The sequence below is a fragment of the Jaculus jaculus genome, chromosome 6, assembly GCF_020740685.1.
Source record: "Jaculus jaculus isolate mJacJac1 chromosome 6, mJacJac1.mat.Y.cur, whole genome shotgun sequence".
NCBI classification, from domain to species: domain Eukaryota; kingdom Metazoa; phylum Chordata; class Mammalia; order Rodentia; family Dipodidae; genus Jaculus; species Jaculus jaculus.
In genome coordinates, this window is record NC_059107.1 from 55,007,766 (window position 1) to 55,015,764 (window position 7,999).

General features: G+C 45.1%; 1 non-coding gene across 1 annotated transcript; it reads right to left on the reverse strand.

The window, feature by feature from the left end:
- Positions 1 to 3,826: 3,826 nt before the first annotated feature.
- On the reverse strand, positions 3,827 to 4,017 carry LOC123461744. Its single transcript, XR_006637826.1, has one exon. It is a non-coding gene; the product is annotated as a U2 spliceosomal RNA (small nuclear RNA).
- Between the last annotated feature and the right edge of the window lie 3,982 nt (positions 4,018 to 7,999).

The window sequence follows — 7,999 nt, forward strand, 5'->3', positions numbered from 1 at the left end:
TCTGTTTGCTTCTTGAATCTTGATGGGCCTTTCTTTTAAGAGACAGGGGAACTTTTCTTCAATTATTGTGTTAAATAAATTCTCCATGCCTTTGGTTTGAAATTCTTCTCCTTCTGGTATTCCAGTGATTCTGATATTAGGACGTTTAAGTGTATCCCACAATTCTCTCATGTTCTGTTCACAGGAACTTTTGAACTTACTGAAATTTTTGGACTCTCGAACTGTTTCTTCCATCCTGTCTTCCAGATCAGAATTTCTATCTTCCACTTCACTGACTCTATTCTTGAGAGCCTCTAGTGAGTTTTGGACTTGTTCAATTAAGTTTGCATTTTCTACTACTTTCCTATGTATCACTTCCATCGCTTTGTCCAGCTCCCTTTTTGTCTCATTTTCTGATTTTCTTGATGATTCTTGGAAATCATCCTTGCATTTCTTTATGTTTTCATTTACTGTGGCCAGCTGATTTTTAAGGTCTTCTTTTTTTTCATTCTCCCTCAACTCTCTTAGCTCTCTTTGAATTCCTTCCAGTGTCTTATCATATTGCTCTAGCTTAGTGATGGTAGCATCCATACGATTATTTATCCTTTGTAGCTTTCCTGTCAGATCTAGCAGTAGTTTGGTCAGGGTTGCATTGTTCATTGCTTCCACTTGATGTTCTGATCCTAAACACTCTTCTATGTTTTGGTTAGTTGTGATCCTTGTTGGACTGGGTGATCTGTCTGGATTTTCTTCCATTTTATTTTTCGTGTTATTTCTTTTGCGCTGTGGTCTACCCATGTCAGTTTATGGGCAGGTAGGTGGGTGGAGCAGCCTGGGATCTAGCTTAATGCAAATCCAAGGCAGCCTGGGGCAGTTGTAAGCAGCCTGGGTTTTTGCTCACTCTTGCCAAAGCCGCCTACCTATAGCCTGACAGGGGCACCAAAGTTGCCTGAATTCTCACCCAGTAATGCACCTAAGCTGCCTGCCTTTGAGCTTGAAAAGGGACTGAGGTAGCAAGCCTTGAAGGTGCCTAGATTCTGGCTGGGTACACTGGGGTCTGTAAACAGTCTGTGCTCTTCCGCCTCAGGGGAGTGGGGGATGGGTGGCGATGTACAGGTAGGGGATGGCACCTGCGCTGGTGCTAGTGACTCAGTGTGGACTTATGTGGCTCTTGCTGTGGGACTGGGCCCACTGCACGTGCAATTGTAGTGCAGAGGCAGATGATGTGTGTACGGAATCAGGGCATAGCAGAAACAGACCGGCGGCAAGTGATGTGAGAACAGCTGGGCGTGAGGGGAGGGGGGGCAGCTAGGAGCGTGGGGCGCTGTGGGATACCGTGGGGTGCTCTAGACTCGCAGGGGGGGGAGGGGGTGGATCGCGCTGGGGAGGGGGGTGAGGAGGTCCAGGGGGTCGCGGGTAGGGCAGGGGGCGTGGAGCACGCTGAGGTAAGATGGAGTGTTGGACGCTGCGGGGCAGTCTGGACGCGCGGCGGGGGTGGGGTGCACGGGGGGGGCTCGAGGAGCGCGGGGGTGGGGCGCGGGGAGTCTCGGGGCACGCGGGGGGCATGGGGCACACCTGGGCGCCCGGGAGCTGGACGCTGCAGGGCACTTTGAGCGCCCCTGTCGCATGTGGGTAGGGAGTGTTGGGCGCGCTGGGGGGGAGGCGGGGGCGGGGCGCGCGGGGGGTGCTCAAGGTGCGTGGGGTGGGGCGTGGGGGTCTCAGGGCGTGCGGGGGGCGCGGGGGTGCGGGGAACACCTGGGCGCCCGGGGCGCGGGGCGCTTGGGGCGTGCCTGCTGTGTGTAGATAGAGAGCACGGAACGCACGGGGGCTGGGGCGCGCGGGAAGGTGGGGCAGGCGTGGGGTGGTCTCGAGGCACGCAGGGGTGGGGCGCAGGGGTCTTGGGCGCGTGGGGGCACGGGGCAGGCCTGGGTGCCCTGGGCGCGGGAAGCCTTGGTTCGCTTGGGCCACGTCTGCCGTGTGTGGATAGGGAGCGTGGGGTGCGCTGGGGGGGAGGGGTGTGCTGGGGGGGTGCGGGGGTGCGGCGGGTGTGGGGCATGGGGGTTGTGGGGTGCGCTGGGCTGCCGGGGCGCGTGGGGCTTGGTGTGCACGGGGCGCTGGGCCGCTGGGCGCGGGGCCACGCCCGATGCAGTTATTCGCGGCGGGCGGGGTGGCGGGGCGTGGGTCGCAGGGGTGTGTGCTTCCCTCTTTTATCCCAATCTGTGCCCTCCCTCTTCAGAAAGTTCCTAATTTCCCTTGAATACTTGCCTTTTTGTCCCTCGTTGTTTGTAGTGCAGCTAGGCGGTCGCCATCTTGACTGGAAGCCACCATGAAGGATATTTCTTGGAGAGCCTTTTATGGGATATAAATCCCCCGTTTTTAACTTTGGGAGGGTAAATGGACCCAGAAGAGGGGCCCCCTCCTGCCAGAACACCCCAGTGGGTGTAAAGTCAGTGGCACAAATAACCAGGAGAAGAGGCTTTTTATAAGAGATGAAAGTGTCCCTTTGGCTTAGAATTACAGCCTCCACTATCTTCAGGGCCTCTAAAATTTACCACAGGTAAACTAAATGCCAAATGTTGAAGATCCTCTGGGTGTAAGGGAATTGTAAAAAAAGCAATCTTTTAGGTCAATAATGATTTTACAATATCTTGCAGGAATTGCTACTGGAATGGGGAGGCCTGGTTGTAGGGCTCCCATAGGTACCATGGCCTTATTAATTTTTCTAAGGTCCTGGAGAAATATTCATTTTAAGGGCATTCCAGAAACACTCCACTGTGGGGGCCTCTGGCCTCTGACCACCTGTTTAGAGAAGCCTATCATTTTAAAAGTCATAAAGTACCATTGTTTGTTTAGCCCATCACAATGGAGATTATCTTATCCTCAGTGCTTTTTGACTCAGCAGGTTTCTCTGTTTTAGATTTTCTTTCTTCCTTCTTATCCGTCGCTGGCCTCCAGCCAGACAAAACTCAGGGAGAATGAGGATAAATTCTGAGAAAGCCAAGGACATGTCCTATAGTGTATAGCTCAGACCTCTGTGTGAACATTTACAATAGACTTGAAGAAAAGAGGCAATAGGCATAAGAGAAGCAGAAGGCAAACTCCCACAGCTGTAAAGCTGCTTATCCAGGGACTTAGAGAGTACCAACCAGGCAACACAGACTTAATTGTAATAAATAAATCATTAGTAGCCTCAGTAGCATCAAAATCAAGATGACTGTTCTGTATAGCTAGAATTTTTGAATGTAAGTTAACCAAGTCTAATGGAATGTTATCATGGTGCCAAAATCGAGACAGTTACTTTACATACAATAGAGTAGAGTTTGGTCTTTTCTGAGCCGAAACAGCTAGGTAAATATTAATATAACCCTTGATAAATTTTTAAAGAAAAAAACATTACTTGACAACCAATGATTTTTGACTTAAATTTGATAGCTATTGATTTTATGTACCACAGAAATTTTTATTAACATAAAACAATTTTATGTTTTACCCATGACTTAAATCTGATAAAACTTAAGCAAGCTATTCCAACATATTTTAGCCTGAAAATTAGTTTTTTGTTTTTTGAAGTTTGTAAACAGTTTTAAAACCTTTAACTTTAGGCATGGTGTTTAGGTTTAGCCTGATTTATACATACATACATACATACATACATACATATATATATATATATGTATATATGTATATCCATACACCTTTATTTATATACTTTAACATTCTGACCTAAGTACCACTCAAAAGGCATTTTTAACAAGTAATCATTGAAAAATTCCTTTCCAGTTCCTTCAATCAATTCATCTCACACCATCATTAATTATCTTTCTTTCTTTATTTTTTTATTCCCTCGAGGGGGTGTACTGTTCCTAGAGGTACTGCAATACCAGGTCGTTGCATGGAGTGGATGAAGCATGTTCATATTCCAACTCTGAACTCCAAAAATCTATTTAATATATTGTCCTCAGACAGAGGTCGTATCAGATATTAAACTGATAAGAACAGATACTGCACTTGATCTTAGCCAAAAGGCCGAGAAGCAATTAATTATCTGTCTTATAGGGCTATTAAAAAATTACACCAGATTGATTAATCCCATTACTAACAAGAAAGTAGTCTTAATATAATTTTATGTCATTAATCCCAATAACACCTTGGAAATGATTTTATTAGGAATAACTAAGGCAAATTGTGTGGTTATCTTGAGGGAGGCTTGCTCAGAAGTCAGGTCAGTTGCCTCCTCCTTTTAAGTAACAGGATGTTACAATCTTTTTTTAAATATCTGACAAATTATAAGCTACCTCTTTAGAGGAAGGTTTTTTTTTTTTTTTTTTTTTTTTTTTTTTTTTTTTTTTTAATAATCCTCTTTGTAAGGTGAGGTTGACCTAAAACACATATTTGGCAAATTTACCCCTTCAAAAGACATTTAAGTTTTCCTTTTTAATTTTTGTGCTTAGGTCTTTGATTTCCTTGAAATGGTTCTCCAGAAGAGAAAGGAATGTCACCTGCATCCATCTCATCTCTTTAGTTACAAACAGTCACAAACATGACATGACTAGCAAGCACAATGAGCACACATAAACACACACACACACACACACATAAAAAGAACAAATCCTCCTGATAAAATTAAAAATTTGCTTAAAGATCTTGAAGCAATCTCAATTCCTTGTGCTTTTAAAATATCTTTTACTATGGCAATTACTTCCTTTTTACTCTTTGTTAATTTTTTTTTTCTCTTAACCTGTGTTCCTTGTGCCTTGAGAGAAGTTTTAAGCCCTTCAACAATTTATGCTTACTTAGGGTCTGTCCCATGATAGAAAAGGAAAGAGGAGAAACGGCAAGACCAGAGGGCAATGTTCCTGGTCAGAGAACCAGCACGGGGTATTCCCCAGTGAGCTTGATGTGAGTCTGACCACAATTTTAAGAACTGACAGCCGCTCTAAGAGCATTTACTAGCTGTTGCATAACCAGGTTGGTTGGTAAGAAGAGAGGCTAGATAGGAGGTCTTTGCCAATGCCTGAACAAGCTGTCGGGATTTGAACAGGGAGCTAGGGGCCTTCAGCCAATGCCAGAGGGTAGCCCTGGCCAAGAGGCTTCAGTTGCCCTGTCGCTATGCTGCAATTCCACGTGATGGTGCCAACTGAAAGTAAAAGGAGGAAAAGAGGTGCAAAAAGAAAACCCCACAGTTCTTGTGCCTTGCAAATACGACTAAATACTCTTTAAATGGTTTTCCTAGAAGTCTGCATCACTTGTCTTACCTTAGCAGGTCTGTATCACAGACCTTCTTTGGTGACCACAGAGCAGATATGTTTTACAGGTGTATGCCTGTAGTGATCTTATGAGGATCTTCACTCACCCTGGTGGGGTGGCGATCCAATGGCGAGGACGGCCTCCCACTCGAGCAACGCCCAGGTCACACTTTATACCTCGGGCCCTACGTTTGGGCGCCACTTGCCCCGGCCAGCAGGGAGTTGAACAAGGACTCGAGGAGAAGCTAACCTCGGTGGGAAAAGGCAAACAGACACAAGAAGGTGTATGATCCCATTGTTTTTGGTAGTTGAATATTAGGTGAGGACGTAGAAACTTAACTTGCTATATGGCAGTCTTTGTTTCTGGTAGTTGAGTATTAGGTGAGGAAGTAGAAATTTCACTTGCTATATGGCAGTTTCTGTTAACATGGCCAACGTTTGGTTCATATCTCCCAACAAGGTCTGAATTCTCTCTTGCTGCAGTTCAAACTGGCTTTATAATCCCTTGCTGTGGAACTTTTATGCTTATACAGATCAAGAAGGAACTCAGTATGCTTCTTATATATTTGACTTCTGGGAACACCATGATTAATCAGTCAATTCCAAAGGTCCATCTGAGCCATACCTTTATGTGTCTAATTTTGCCTACTCTGTGTATTACAAAAAACACGTTCACCCCACCTTTCACAAATCAGTGCGGCCACTTGTCTCTTGTTACCCCAAGAGCCAGTTATACCCATTGCATTAAAGTCACCTAATGCAGCAACTGCAGCTCCCACTGTGAGGTCTTCTTTACATAAAAGACCAATGATAGGGGACTTTAAGTGGGCTGGTGCTCTCCTCACAAATCTCTTTCTTATAGTCTTATAGTCTTAGTGAAGGGCACATCTTCTGGATGCAAATAGACTCCACCATTCTAAGTTCTTTGAGCTTTTTAATCCCTTCATCAACATTAAACCAAGGGATTTCAGGCAGCTCAAGCTCATTCATAGTAGGCCATCTTTGGATCTATACTTTAGCCAACCAATAAAATGAACTCTTGTCACCACTTCCAACTGCATGAGCTGTAGTATTAAATCTGAAATCTCTGCTCAATGGGGCCATTTCAGTAAATTCAGCCTGATCTAATCTTATGTTCCTTCCTGTATCACCCTGCACCCTTAACATCCATTCCCACACATATTCCCCATGCTTCTGCCTGTACAAGTTAGAAAACTTCTAAAGTTCTTTAGGGGTATACCTCACCTCCTCTTGTGTCATACATTCTGTCTTTCCTTTAGGGCCTGCCTAGCTTTCCATCTGGTTATAGGCCTAGAGGCAAAGATGGATGGGAACTGAGACACACCGCACCTCCAGCTGATTCCTGAGACAAAAGGGGATTAATTCCCTCAGGCAAGGGTGGGGAGGGAAATACTTCATGGTGTGGAAGTGGGGATACAACTGCTGCTAAGGGAGGGGAGATCATATCTTCATCCAAAACAACTTCTTCAGAATCTGATATCTCAATGTCCCCAGGTTCTTCAGAGTCTTCCCAAACATCACCATCCCAAATCACAGGATCCCACACTTTTCCAATCAATGCCCTTACTTTAACTTTTGCTAGCTGGTGGGGCTGGGATTTGAGTTTACATTGAAAGTTAGCCAATATCACAATGTGGGCATGGGTTTGTTTTTCTGCAATCTGAGTCCTGTTCTGGCTAGAAAGGAGACTCCTCCAGAACACCCTTAGAAACATTGAGAACATGTACGTGGGTCTTAAATTTGGAATTTTCCTTTTTGAGCTTCTGTTGTTCTCTCACTAGTTTGTCCAGAGATGCTAAAAGTAACCAACCACCCTCCTCACTGGTTTTGCTTTTCCACAAATATTCAAATATTGTAAATGCAGAGTCACTAATTTCCTTGTTCTTCACAAGACATGACTCAGGATCTCCAATTACATCTATCTCATGGAGTTCTTTAAATAGAGAACACCATGGATTACTAGTGCCCTCCTTATTTCCAGCAAAAGCACTCTCCTTATCACCAGTAGGGCCTTTAGTAGCACTGAAGTTGGAAAGTCAACCCCAGGTAACACCAAGTCCACTCGAGGAATCCACCCTTATAATTATGTTTCTCTAGAAACACTCCTGGTACCAAAATCTGTATTAGTCAGGTTCTCTAGAGGAACAGAACTGCTAGAATTAATTATTTTTAAAAGGGAATTTATTGGATTATCTTATGGTAGTCCAATCACAGTTGCAGGCCTGAGAATCAAGGAACCTGGTAGCTGCTCAGTCCACATGGCCAGATGCCTCAGCAGTACCTTTCTGGCATTGCAGATGGAGCTGGGATGCCTGGAGGCTTCCTGAGGAGCCGCTAGGTTTTGATCCATGCTGGTCTTCAGTTGATGCTGGTCTTCAGTGTGTGCTGGTCTTCAGTCCATGCTGGAAGGCAGCAAGCAGCTCCAGCAGCCAAGTGGGAAGAAGGAAGGGGCTCTTTTCACCCAGATCTTCCTTATATAAAGTCCCCCTCTGAGAGGGGCTGCCTGCTCTGGGGAAGGGCTCACTCTGGGGAAGGACTTCCTCCTTCAGTTAATCCTCTCTGGAGGCAACCTCAAGGATCCACCGAAAAGGTATTTCTGTGGATTACTAAACAGATCAAGTTGACAACACCTTAACTATCACATCATTCCTTAATTGTGTGGTTCAAAATGTCAGACTTCACTTTTATTATTGCATGTTCTGATACTTTCTTCCTACTTATATGGACATTGCTGATATTTTAAGATATAGATA